This window comes from Struthio camelus, chromosome 24 (genome assembly GCF_040807025.1).
Source record: "Struthio camelus isolate bStrCam1 chromosome 24, bStrCam1.hap1, whole genome shotgun sequence".
NCBI lineage: Eukaryota > Metazoa > Chordata > Aves > Struthioniformes > Struthionidae > Struthio > Struthio camelus.
The window spans coordinates 7407640-7421535 of NC_090965.1; the positions used below are offsets into that span (position 1 = coordinate 7407640).

General features: G+C 46.8%; 1 protein-coding gene and 1 long non-coding RNA gene across 5 annotated transcripts in view; both read right to left on the reverse strand.

Moving 5' to 3' along the window:
• Positions 1-13896, reverse strand: part of ELK4 (ETS transcription factor ELK4) — a 34000-nt gene that overhangs the window by 15351 nt on the left and 4753 nt on the right. Inside the window, exon 1 of one of the 4 annotated variants that reach the window (XM_068918282.1) lies at positions 6942-7184. The exons of the other annotated variants lie outside the window; for them this stretch is intronic. The gene's annotated coding sequence lies outside the window, so the exon portion shown is untranslated. Of the gene's footprint in view, positions 1-6941; positions 7185-13896 lie in introns of those variants that run through there. 4 annotated transcript variants of the gene reach the window in all.
• Positions 1046-6577, reverse strand: LOC138062114 (uncharacterized). Its single transcript, XR_011136147.1, has 2 exons — positions 5747-6577; positions 1046-4370 (listed from the first exon to the last, which is right to left on the reverse strand). It is a non-coding gene; the product is annotated as an uncharacterized lncRNA (long non-coding RNA).

Consider the following 13896-nt stretch of genomic DNA (forward strand, 5'->3'; position numbering starts at 1 on the left):
TATTCCCACGCTACATTTACATACAGCAGTTTCAGAACCCATACGCAGCCCTGCACCAAATAGCACTGACTGATGCAATGAGAGGTAACCGCACAGAATTAGATTAGCAGAAAAATTTTAGAGCAGCAAAGGCTTTGTTTTCCTAGAAATCTGTGCAGCTCTCATCCCAGAATTAAAATTCTGTAACTCCAAAAGAGTGCTTCCCCTTGACAGCATCATCTCAAACCTCTCCAACCTCTACTGCAGTGAAGCGCTAGTGTCTAGGTTATGGCTGCTACTGCATCAGGTTAGAGATACAGGATGCTGTTAAGCAATGCAGAGTACAGCTGGAGTGACTGAAGTTACTGAATATATAAAAGATTAGAGTAAAAACAAAAAAACAAAACAAACGTTTCTTCATGATGAGCTATGTTGTTCCAAGGAGTATTTACCAAAATAGTAATGTGGTTCCTCTCTAAAGAGTTCAGAGTGCCTGAATCTCAAATACTGTAGCTTTATACCTTGAAGAATACTTCCCAGCAGCACACCTGCACGACTATACTGGAATGTTACATTGATCAAATTACTGCTGATGTTTCTAGAACTTATAGGCTTTAGTGGTATCATGACTCCTTCCAACGTTTATACCCGACATACCCTCAGCAGCCTCTGCTTTATAAAGTCTTATGTTGGGCATGTTAACAACAGGAAGGAGAAATTTTACTTAATCCTCAGCTGTTGCAGAACAGAAGCATATTGCACTTTTGAATTGTTAAGGTGTAGGTTATATTGATTATGAGAAGAATGGCTATCCCTCATTGTTAAATATTTATTGTGCACATCTACAAGAAACAACGGAGAGACACCTCACAATAACTGCGAGTATAAGATAGCATATAGTCTTTCTGAAGATTGTATGCAGACAAAGGGAATGCCAGAAAATAACCCAAACTGGTCAAAGGCAATGGGAACACAGGTGGGTCTTGCTCCTACTGAGTCCAGGAGCAATCTGTAACTGGGAATGGATAATACGTATATAGGACACAACGTAATACGAATGAAGACGTATCTCTTAATATTTTTATTAAGCCAGCTTTGGCGTTGCATAAAAATGCATCAAAGAACCATTGCTTCTTCAGGAAACAGCAGAAAATAAAAAGCACATCACACACAAGAGGTAAAATTAAAACCAGCATAGCCGAGGTATAGTCAAACAAAGAGAAACACTCGAGAACAATTCTGAATAACGTGTTAAAAAGGTTCTGCCTTCTTCAGCAGCTGGAGCCGAGAAAGGCCAACTCCTTTCACGAAAGGACCTTGCAACCACATGGTTTAAACAATAACCCTGTGTTATCCTACTTTTGAGGACCTCTTCGGCTGCCATTCAGCACTTGGCAGCCTGTGACAGGGGGACCAGCTGCTACAAAGACTTTTGCCCACACCGTAGCCCTTTTAAGGGCCACATACTCAAAGCATCCTCCCTTCTGCACTGGCCCAGGAAGAAATTCAGCAGATCCTCTTGTCCTTTCTATTCAGACACACAGCAGTAACTATACTGTCTCATTACAGGCCCATTAGTTACAGAAGCTAAAAGAAATCAGGAGGAAGACAGGAACCCGCTAGCCCACTCCAACTCTATACTAACAAAGGCAAGATGTTACTTCTGTCGTGATTTGTAAACAGCATTTCATCTCCTTTCAAATCCATGGCTCCCTTCATGAAAAGGCATCAATCTCCTAGCACAGCTCCCTGTCAGCATAAAAAGCCTACTAGTTTGATTGCTTTTTCTTCAAGATGAATACACCAATAATTGCAGCACACCACTGCAAACTATCTTTTTCGCTGAAGTTTGTTTTCCTTATGAGAGTCCATGGAGAAAGAAAAAGGTCTCACTTGAAAAGACAACGAAGGAATTAGTGATGCACGATCTCTAACGACGTGCTGTTTATGACGATGGCCCTTCCACTGCTGCACCCTTCCAGTATGAGGAAAAAATACTTGCTAGAGGCAGAGGGCAGTTATGCTTTGTAATGAGTATGCTAAAATAGAGCACTATTATTGTCTTGAGATCTTCTCTGACACCTACAGATGACCCCTTGAAGAGCACAGAGTAGCTGACAGAACTTGGCTGCGGTATTCTAAATACAAATGCTGCAAACTTCAGCTTTCTCATGTTGCTGTAGCTTTGTTTGAGGCCCTGACCTCACGAAGCCTCAAGCTTACAAAAACCCAGACACAAGATAGGCATCTTTTTTTCAGTGAGTTCTCCTCACCTGTCTCTGCCATAAGCAGCTTCGTGCAACCCTATTTGACTGTAGGGCTTCAAGGCTTTACACATCTTTTGGGGAAGGAGAGCGTACAGTCACTGGATGGCACGGCAAACAGGAGAAACAGTTTAGAAAGTGGTATATGGTAATCTCGACTGTGGCCTATAGCTAGTTTTGCAAAAACAAACTTAAGCGCTCATCCCTTTGAGCTCACACAAAGGAGAGGGACGCCTAGATGTGCCCCAACAAGGCATGAGCCAGCCAGGCCTTGAGAAGGTAGCAGCAGCAGGATCCAAGGGGTTCTGCCCCAACCCCTCATTTTCAAGGTCTTTCAGAGACTTCCTGTGCTTTGATTCAACACTGAGAACAGCTCAAGCTTACTTTGTTCTAACAGCCTCTTATAAGCATCTGCACACTGATGACTTCTCCAGATGGACTGAAAAAGGCCAATCAGGCCTATGAGCTCTTCAAGACTCCACACAGCAACAGAGGATGATGCAAGGCAGAGGGAAAGAAAGGATGTCACACAGTCATCACACGACGAGGATAAAGTCAACACGACCAAGTATTTAAACGGGACAGTTAAAGCTGTCCAGATATTTACGTAGAAGCGACATCTCAAAAGACAACTCTGAAAGCAGCATAGAGCAAAGACAAGACACAGGACGACAGCGTCACACAAGATACTGTTTGAAGACTGCCAGAAACAAAATCAGTTCCGCATACACGAACACCAACCTTAAAGCATAAAAATTCACCAAAAGATAAGAGTCAATCCTCTTCCCGGAGAGCTAATTTTAAAACAAATACTTCCGTTTTAAACAAACTGCGAACAGCAACAATGATTTAGAGATGGGCTTGGGGGCCTCGTGCTTAGAGCTGCAAGTCAGACGTCCAGCGGGCCAGCAGATGAGTGAATTAAGTCTACGTGCGACTACAGGAAAGCCGGACATGGCATGCATACAGCACAGAAGCACTCTGCACATGTGCAGCAAACCTGAATTGTTAAGACTTTACTGTGCTTGCACAAAACTATTCCCAGGGCTTCTAAATAGATTAAAACGGCCACGGTGCATGCACAGAAGGAATTCATAGACATTAACTGCTGTTTCATTGTGCAATATCCTTTTGCAGACAAGGCCTTAGATAGCTGTTCCAGGTAAAAAAGCAACATAGAATAAGTTAGATTGAAAAAGATCTTTGGAAGTCGTGAGGCCCAACTCCCTGCTCAAACAGGGCTAACTTCAAAGTTAGATCAGGTTGCTCCGTGTCTTGCCCGGTCAACAAATAAATAAATAGCTGCTCTCTTCCCTCCATTCCTTTCCTCCTAAAGAAGGAGGAGAAGGAAAACTTAAGTGGCATAAAGGAAACTGGCCAACATCAGCTTTTATTTTAGTACAGAGACAAAGAACTGTAACACGTTGTTACTGAGGAAGCATCTAATTAAATTGTTATTGACATACAACTAAGGAACAATTTAATTAGCATAGCACTTAAAATATCCCATTACCAATAAATTGTTCATAAAATATTTTCAAACCCCAGGGAAAGTGACTCACTGGAACTAGTACTCTTAGTATTTTATCAATTTTGATTCATTTTAGAAAGAACCTGCTGCCTAGTACATATCAAACGCACTCTCCAAGATTAGCACTCTCCAGTGCAGTGGTATCGAGCTACTGACGTACTCCGGTGTAACGGGAAGCAAGCAAGGAACTACAGCATTTAGTCCTTTTCCAAAACACGCAACACTTCATAAAGATGCTTAAACTACTTCTGCCACTATCACTTGTTTTGTTAGCTTACTACCTGAAAAGGGTTAATTACCAGTTAAAAGCCTGTTTTATGTATAAGATGAAGAAGTTACTATTCGCATGGAATTGAACTGGAGATCCAGGTTTCTACACCTGCAACATCCCATTAAAAAATCCAAACACTGGTAGCTTCCCAAGACATATTCAAATTGCACCTTCTCTAATAAACACCAAAATCAGGTAAGATGTAAGGAGTTAAAAAACAAAACAAAAAAAGTATGCCCTAGACTCCAGCAAATTCCAGTCTTCCCCTTGGCTCTGGTATTCACTGCACCCTTGTTTCCAAGTCAGTCCGGAAAATAAGCTTGTTCTGAAAGAGAAAGCATGGTTATCAAGGCAGGAAGTTCCTGGGAAGGAAATGCTGGAGGATGTCCTCATGATAAGAGCTGCTCCATAGTTTTCATTACTTAATCCTTCTCCAAGTTTGACAGTTGTATTTACGTAAAACAAACGTTGCAAAAAGTTTGGTGTTCTTGGCTCAAAAATTAAGTTGCGAGTATACGTGACATTAAGGTGTTTGGAAATATTTTGGGCTTTAGGCGAAATTTGTTTCATCTTTTTAACTCCCATCTGAAAAATAAGTATGTCCTGTTCTACATTAGTATTTTATAGACTTCTCCACCTTCAGATCCCTCAGAAAACCTTTCTGTGTTAGCAAACAAGCAATGGAAAACAAACCACTAGGGACAGCAGTAGCATCAGAAGTCCCATTCTAGTTACCGTAGAAGACTGTTAAGTTCGTAGTAGCACACGAGCCAAAAAAGTTTTTTAAACCTTGATACCTAGACAATGGTGCCCGGTTTGTTAACAAACGTGATTTTGGCTAGTGCATGCTGCTTTTTACAAATGTTTTAACCTGTTTGAACACAGCTAATAAGGGTGACTTCAAAACACAGTCCGTTTATCTCCTCCAGTTGCTACAATCATTCGGATCCTCCATCTCTGCCTGGGGCTGACTTGCGCCCCACGGTAGCCAGGCCTATGAACAGCAGCCCTCGTTCCCCTGCTTTACCTTACTGTGATCGAGAGTCTGCCTTTTCTTTACCTCCTAGCGAGGGATGAGAAACTAAAGTAGCATGGGAGCCTTCAGGACAAACAGAGAGAACGGTAAACTTAAAAAAATTAAATACCTTTGATCATTTACTTGATCGGTTTCTAACACTGATGTGAATAAGCCATAAAATCCTTATTTCCACGGAAGCTCCTCTTTAAATAAATTACACTCGCGCCTCCTTATCCGCCACACAATGCGTTGAAGGGAATGTTTATCAACAGCAGATTAAATTAGCTTCAATAAGCACAATACATCTGCTGAAAGTAAAAGCATCCTTGTTTATGAATAAGGGTCAGGTCTCTGCATCATGTTACGGAATAAACCCCAAACAAAAGGTTTACTGTTTTATGCTGACCCTAACTTTATTATAAAAAGGAAGTTTCATTTAAGATGGAAAAGGTTTCCTTTAATAATGTTTATAATACACTCAGCCTGGTTGCTATGGCGATGGAACAACTATTCTCTACAAACAGGCACTAAGACCCTAAAAATAAACAGGCCGACAAAAATCACGAACATGCAGTTTTGTCAGGAAGGCTGTGCTTGGTACATGAATCACGTTTGTTCTGAACATGATGAAGATAAAGACATTTTAACTTCTAAATTCTGCACCCAGTAAACAGAGCACTCACCTAACAGAGCGATTCCTGTATTTCTCAGGAGCTGCTGCTTAAAAACAAAGAAACAAAAACACCGCAGCCACACAAACTGGGGATTCCCCTCAACATACAAGAGGGAAGGCAACAGAACAACAGAGATTATTAGAAGTCAGTCTAAGAAAATAATATCAGCGTTGTAGAAGTAAAACATATGTACACCTTATATATGCGTGTGTGTGCGTCTATGCAAACAAAATAAAAATAACAGCATGTTATATTTTTATATTGCATACTTTCTTCATGGATTTGCATACTTTCTTCATGGATTCATGTATTGATGTGGGCAGGAATCCACCCATTTCACAAATAAATCAGTACACAAATAAAAACAAAAAAAAAAAAAAGAGAGGATGACAGCAGAGCCAGGAAGAAACACCACGTATTTGATTCCAGTCTCTTGCTACAATCTCGCACGAGCGCACAGAGGCAAGTACCAAACGGTAACAGCACAAAGGAGACATCTTCAGTCTTCGCTGAAACGCTCCTCCGGAAGGACAGCTCGCCTAGCGCAGCGCCGCGCCACAACCAAAGCCACGCAAACACCCACGGCGGCGAGCGGGGGGCTGCTTTCTAACCACGCGCTGGGGCACACGCCAAAGATGCGCCAGGGGACGTTTCTCCATTTTCTATCGCTGCCTTAAGCAGCGCCTCCGGCAAGAAAAGCGAAACTTCCCACCCGAGAGAGGGCACCGGCTCGCCCCGGTTATGAAACGCCCCCGACAGCGCCGCAGATCAAAGTCCCGAGGCGAGCGGCCGCCCTCGGGAGCCTTCGCGCTCGCCCTCCTCCCCCGGGCGACCCTCCCCACCGACAGCCCACGCGGGAGCCCACGCGCGCACCCTCCCAACGCGCCTCCCCCCAACGCGCCCGCCCCACGCGCGCATCCTGCCCCCCCGCACACCCCCACGCGCGCACCCCCCCCGCCACGCAGGCACCCGCACACAGCTGCCCCACGCTCCCCCCCCCAACGCGGACACCCGCACCCACGCACGCACACCCCCTCACGCACACAGACACCGGCACACAAACGCCCCCCACGCGGGCCCCCTCCTCCCCGCTCCAGCCGGCCGCGGCGGCTCCGTGAGTGGGCGGGCGCCCCCCCCCCACCCCCCAGCTCCCCTCAGCACCCCCGCGGCCCACCCCCGCCGCCGGGCCGGGCCCCCCGCTCACCTAGCAGGAGCCCCGCCGGTCCCCGAGCGTGGCGGTGGGCAGGTGCTGGGAGCGGCTCCCCCGCCGCCCTTCATGGCCGGGCGCCCCCGCGGCGGGCCCCCATCGCCGGGCGAGCAGCGCAGGGCAGCGGCGCGGAGGCGTCGGCGGCGCGTTACATGGCGGGACGCGGCGCGCCAGTCCCTCCGCCGCGGGAGGCTCCCCGGCCGCCGTACGCCACACTTCCGCCCACGGCCCCGCCGAGGCGCGGGGTGCCCCGCGCGGCGCCGCCAATCAGCGCGCGCGGCGGGGGCGCCGCCGAGCAATGGGAAGGCGCCGCCTGCGGGGGCTGCTGGGTAGTGTAGTCCCCCGGGGCCTAGCGCCGGCCGAGGCCGCGCCGCAGCCATGTGCCGGGTCCGGCCCGGCCCGGCCCGGCCCCAGCGCGGGGCCCGGCGGCGCCCAGGGGCGGGGGGCCCCGCGGCCGAGGCGCGGGCAGCTCCCCAGGGGGCGGCTGGGTCACGTCGCCAGCACTGCCAAGCGCTCTGGCGTCGAAGCTAAGGCCGCAGCGGCCGGTCCCGGCCACAAATAATAACAACAACAATAATAATAATAATAATCCTCCTCATGAAGTAGGTTTGAGGACCACACCTTATTTAAAGAATAAAAACGGGGGGGGGGGGGGTGTAAGGCGCAGGGAGGGGAAGGCGAGAGAGGCAAACAGCAGAGCTGAATTTCCTTGCGTGAAAAGGAAGGAGAAAAGCAAGAGTCCGAAAAGCGCGAGAGGAGCCAGTTTATTTCAAGCAACCCAGAACCGAAGGAGGAGGTGGAGGAAAAACGCGACAGGGGCCCTCAGAGCGAGAGCAGCAGGGACACGGGGCAGGAAAGGCCTCCGCCGAAAAGGTCTAGGTCACCGGACAAGGGGTAACTACGCGTGATCCCTCTTTGAACGCCAGTCGCGCCCTGCCCTCGCTGCTTTTGTCTGTGCTTACCGACAAACGGGCACATAACAGTATTTCTTCCATGGAGAAAGGCACGACCATGCGTTTGTTTTGTTACTAGGGAACGTGGCAGCGCCGGGCCGCCTGGTTCAAGAAACCCACCTGGAGATACTCCTCCCTGCAGACTACCGACCAGCTCCAGCCAAGCCTTTTTAAGGCGTTTTCTAGTCCTGGATCTTTTCCGGGGCTCGCTCTGTCCTAGCCCACTGCATAACGCTTCAGCACTCCCTAAGACAGAGCAGAAGCGAGAGGGGGGCACGGGGTTGCTGTAGAAGGGCAGATTGGAGACTGCACACGCACCCGGAGCCTTAATCATGCTGAAGCTCGTTAAAGGTAGCCTGTCCCCGCGTGGGAGTCCCCAGGAAGCTGATCTTCTACAGTCAGGCACTGGTTTGCTAAGGTGCACTGCCTTGCCCTACAGATGAATACAGATCACCAGTTTTAAGTACTGAGGTTATCTACTGGCAAAAAAACAAAAAACAAAAATCCCCCCCAAAAAAACAAAAAGAAGGAAAGAAAAAGAAGGGATGGGGAAAAAATGCATTGCTCATAGGGCCAAAGAGTTCAACAGACCCAGTCTGAGGATTGCGTTGGTTTCATTCACATTGGACCAGGCACAGGGAGCAGAAGTGCAGAGAAGGCAGCACTTCCCCCATTCCCTCTGATGAGCAAACACCAGCCTCTGCCTCACCATCAGATTCCCACCCATTGGCAGAGAAAATAAATAAAATTAAGCAGTGCTGCATTGTCAAACATTACACATGCCAAAACATGCAGCTTTCAGTTTCCTAGACACAGCACGGTAAAAGGTTAGATGCGTTAGCACAAAGTATTCTGGGCACATTTCACCTAATTGCCTTCTTAAAAACTTGAGTCCTGTTAGAAACGTGGTTACAAGGCAAAGCCCAACACAACCATGTATATTTTCAGTTGGGAAGTACCATCATCCCCAGATACATAAGGTCTTTGCTCAGATCCTGGTTAAGCCTGAGCAGTTACTAGCTGCAATTAATATTATTTCAATGAAGACAAATTCTGTATCCTTACTAGGTCCTCTCCTTTTGCTAGTTCTTCTTCATGTAGTCAGATATCTACCAAATGAAGGGAAAGGAAACAGTTTTATAAATTCATAAGCAAGATAGGGAACACAGAATGTTGCACAACATGGTCCCATTAAAAAAAAAAAAAAAAAACCAATCAGTACTTTCATGCCAAAGCCATGGGGGATCAATAGGGAGAGGAAAGCACAGAAAAGAAATACAGTTCAGGGACTCCTGGCACAACAGAATTTCAAAAGATGCTGTGCAAGAGGTCTTTTGAATACAACCAAAGGGAAGAAGTGCAAGGTTCTTCCACAAAGCATGCTTTCTCTCAAGGGACAAAGTTTTCACCAAGCCAATGTTTATTTATTTACAATAGTCAACCATTTTAAAAATAAAAGAATGATTTCCATTTTCTTCCCCCATCCCCACTTAAAAAAAAGGGGGGGGGGGAAAGAAAGAAAAGAGACTAGGCAGGGAGGGGAAGAAAAGAAAAAATTGAGGAAAAAGGGGGAAAAAAGAAACAAGGAAAGCCCACACAAAAGCATCAAGTCACTAATCACTTTCTTTAGCTTTCAAAATAATTAAAGCCTATTTGAAGTGAAAGCATGTGTTGTTTTCCTTTTCCTTCTCCAGTGGAAAGCATCAGTCATTATTTCCAGAGAGCACTGCCATGTTGTCAGTACTGCTGTTCACTTGGGAATACCACAGCCAGGAAGCACTGACCCAGTGAACAGAGATCCAGAGCTCAGGAGGCCCTTTTACCCTGACATTTAGCAGTAGCCTCCTCACCTGCACATGCTCTTCTAGGCTGACTCAAACACAATTAACACTTCACAGGTGAGCCATCTTTGCAGACAGAACTCACAAATTTTGTCACCCTTTCCCTGTGCCATTTCCTCTCCATCTTTTTATACTGTGCTTCATTCTAACACCTCTCCTTCTGTTTAGAGCTTTCACTTTCTCCCACACTGAATCCAAAAGCAAAGAGGAAAAAAGACCTGTTCTCCATCAGGCCCTTCCTGTAGAGTTGCACCTGGGAGGTTTGCCAACATCTGCATGTATGTACCTCAAACAGAGGTAAATCAGTTTGTTTGGGAAAGGGCTGGCACCTGAGTTTACACATCTTGCTCAGGCATTTCTCTTGAAACCAGCTGGTTTCCCCAAGAGCCCCTGTAGCCTTTGCGGTGATGAACAGCCTCGGGGCCTGGTGCATGGGACAGAATTTTCTTCCAGCATCTGCTCATTTGGCACCAAGCATCACTTACTTGCAGAATGGCAGCAGTGATACAGCTCTGAAAGTGACCATTTCCAAGAGCAGAAACAGCAGTATCTACTGAAGCAACACCCGCTTCGCCACCGAGCACACCTCTGCACCGCACTCTGCTCATAGGCAACGTGCATTTCACCCGGATACACAATCAAACACATCCAGTGCTTCAGCACACGTATAAGATTGAAACAGGGTCCTAACACAGTTTGCAAGGCACTTTTCAGAAGCTGAGAAACCTTTGTCTCCATCATTTCCATTAACACACTATGAAACAAATAAGAAGGACAAGCACAGAGAGGAGAGGATGAGAGGTGGCTAACACCTTTCTCGGAGCATACCAAAAATACTCAAACCTTCCCAGCTATTTCACTTTTCCTTGCCATTTGGGCATGCAGCAAGGTCAGGCTCATCTTTGCCATCCCAAAGCAAAGATGGGGACACATTCCATAAAGACCAAGCAAACTTTTTTGTCAAGCCAAATGAGCTCTTCCTTCCTGAAGTCTGAAGAAAAAAGCAGATTTAAGGCACAGGCATTATCTCAGTGTCAGGGAATTAATACCAGAAGGATATTTGTAACAAACAGGTTCTAATTTGAACCAGCATCATTAAAAATAGCAGAGCTTGATCTTCCAGTGCAAGTCTGAGCTTCCAGATTTTACAGCAGCATAACTCCAGATACTTCCCTGGCATTGTTTCTGCTTGCCATCAGCGAAATCAACCAGCACACCCCAAATTTTGCATTACCTTAGCACTCAACTAGGATACAATGCAGAGGTGCTAAACAGACGGTGCAGGCGGCCATGAGAAGTGAGCAGTCCCAGCCAGAGCGACACGGATGCACACAGACTCACCCCACTTTGCCCCAGCATCCAAATGACCTAAAGGGCTTCAGCTACAGCTGCATCCACTGAGTAACAATCCAAAAAAAAAAAGGGAGGTTTTTAGAGCACTAATGAATTTCCCACTTTGTGCAACTCTCATTTTGTTCTGCTTTCTTTATTATGGGTTTGCAAGCTGATTTGGGGGTGCTTCTACCTCAGCATCAGAAGGGGTGAAAATAAAAACAGGGTAAAGTGATGGAATAAAATGAGGCAGGCAACACAGCAGGGTTTAGGAAAAGCCCACATGCAGAGACATTAAAAGAAAAAAAAACCACACACACACACACAGCAGAAAAAGGAAATCAGATGGTTACATTTCTATTGGGATTGCTAGGAAGGGTTAATCAGACTGGGATTCCTAGAAGTAATTTTGTGCAGACAGATGGTTGCATATTCTGAGGCAAGGACAGAGTCATGAAGTAACGAATGTAACTTCATATGTAACGAACAGTTCCAAGAAAACAGGAAAACTCATCAAAGAGAAGTGCAAAGATTTTCAAAAGCAATGACTTATCAAAAAAGAGAAATCTTACTGTAAGGGTCTGACTTTACAGTCACGTGATCTTTGGCTAGAAGGGGGAAGCGGAGGCATCAGGAAAGCCAGCAAATTATGCAACAGCTAATCAGACACTAATGAAGTTTTGTTCCATAATTTCATCTAATACAGTGTCTAACTCTGAAATCGAGCTAGTCAATACTAGAAATCAGGAAGTCACCAAATCAGTGAAATAACACTAAGGGGTTTCACACCTCATTAGTGAGAGGGTGCGTTCACAAGGGAAAAGCCTTTAGATCAAGGAAGGGTTGTTTGTTAATTTTTAAGGTTTCACAGTGAAAACCCATGAATTTCTCTCCCAAGAGACGTGCTCTCAGGAAGTGTAACGTTTAAACACCTCCTTAGCTCACTAAGGCAGGAAAGCCAGCAGTATTGGCACTGCATACTACAGCTCTCAGGATATCCTTGGAGGTGAAAGGGGGATGCAAGGCTCCCCAGCCGCTTTCAGAGGCGCCCCGTGAGAAAGCTGGGTTCCTGGACACAGTGACAAAAGGCAACAGAAATCACCCAGCAGCAGAGACGCACAGCGCGAAGGTCCAGCTCTTTGGCTGCAAACGGGCCCAGTTTCCCTGCAGAAGCAGCTCCAGCGGAAAGGAGGCCCGAGTGCTAGTTTGCCTACGAGGCCTAGATGGTGCTAGTCATCAACCTGACAAGTTTCACAACAGGAAATCCTGCTGTCCCTTGGTTGAGAGCCACTTCCAACCAGGCTCTCAGCCCACAGGAAAACTGCTGCTTTGTGACCGTGCCGCCCACTGCTGGGGCCCAGCTTCCTACGACAGGTAAAACACCAAGCTCCTGGCCGAGGTGCCACCCTCCACGCCCAAGGATGCGGTAGCACCTCGTTACGCGGAAACGGCATCACTCCGCTGCGCAGGATGCTGAGCGGCACAGACTACTACAAGGCACAGAGGTGGGCCCATAAGTAGCAGTAGCGCTACACAGCTAGGAAGCGGATACAGCAGGGAAGAGTCTCATTTTTTCAAAAGAGCTAATCTCCACTGACCCAGATAAGCTTGGAGATGGTTTCAGGTGCTTAGGAAAGTTGGGCCCCAACGCTCTGCACCAGGTCTGTTTATTACACAGCACTGCCACACTAGTTTACACCATGCTATCTCCATAGCATTTTCCCTACTAAAAGCACAATCCCCTTTGTGACGTTTCCCATACCCTGGGACCTCACTGGGTCTTCTCTTGGCCTGATCCAGCAGCACTATCACAGCTGCTGACAATGGGACAACGTTAGGACCCATAGTGAACGTCTGACTAACACCTAGAGTTTCATTTCAGAGCACGCAATTTCTGCAAATAACCCAAGGCTTGAAATAGAAAAGGTGAAGGCCTATGGCATGGTCTACTCTCCAAAGCAAGGAGCTGTGAAACTGCAGTTAGAAGGGCAAAAAGAAACTAGTGCAACTCACAGAGAAAAAAGCCGACGTTTCCAAAAGCAAACGGAAATTGGCAGATGTCAAGCTCCATATCTGATTCCCTCCTCCCACCATGTACTTCCTAAGCAAAAAAAAACAAAAAACAAAAAACCACACCACACACACCCAGGCTTTATCAAGGTTGGTTTTCCAGGAACAATCCTTTCTTTTTCTTTTACCACTGTCCATTATGCCCAATCCTCTCTCCCACAAGGCTTCATCCAGCACTGGTCCACTAAAGCATATATTGCATACCCTAACGAGTCCTGAGGCAGAACTGAATGGTGATGTATCACATCAGCTAGGAATCTTCTCCCAACAGCACAGCCTAGACAAAACACTGGAAAACAAAGTGTTTTACCTGCAGAGAAGAGTGGAGAGCAGCTCTTAGAAAAGAAGAAATCCTGAAAACAATCTGTCTGAAGACCATGCTAAAAAAGGAGCACCCAATTTGGGGTTGCAACAACCAAGCCCTGCAGAGCAAGCAACTGAGAGAAGGCTATCGCTTACTACTTCTACAAAGTGATGTTCTTCCTCCTTGAGCCTCCCCAGAAGGCTGACTATGAAGCAGCAAGTCATCCGACATGGTAAGGCCAAATCAATTGAGCCAGGTGTTTTATTTTAGCTCGTTTCTTCTTCAAGCTTCACTGTGTCCTTAACGTCTCTGTTTCCAGGGCAGTCGCCCCTAGGAGCTCACCAACAGCTCAGCCAGGTGCCTGCTCACAGGCTGACAGAGGGGAGACGTAAGCAGAGGCATCAGAGGGGAGCTATCGCATCAGCTGCAGCACAAGGCCACAGTATACCCTG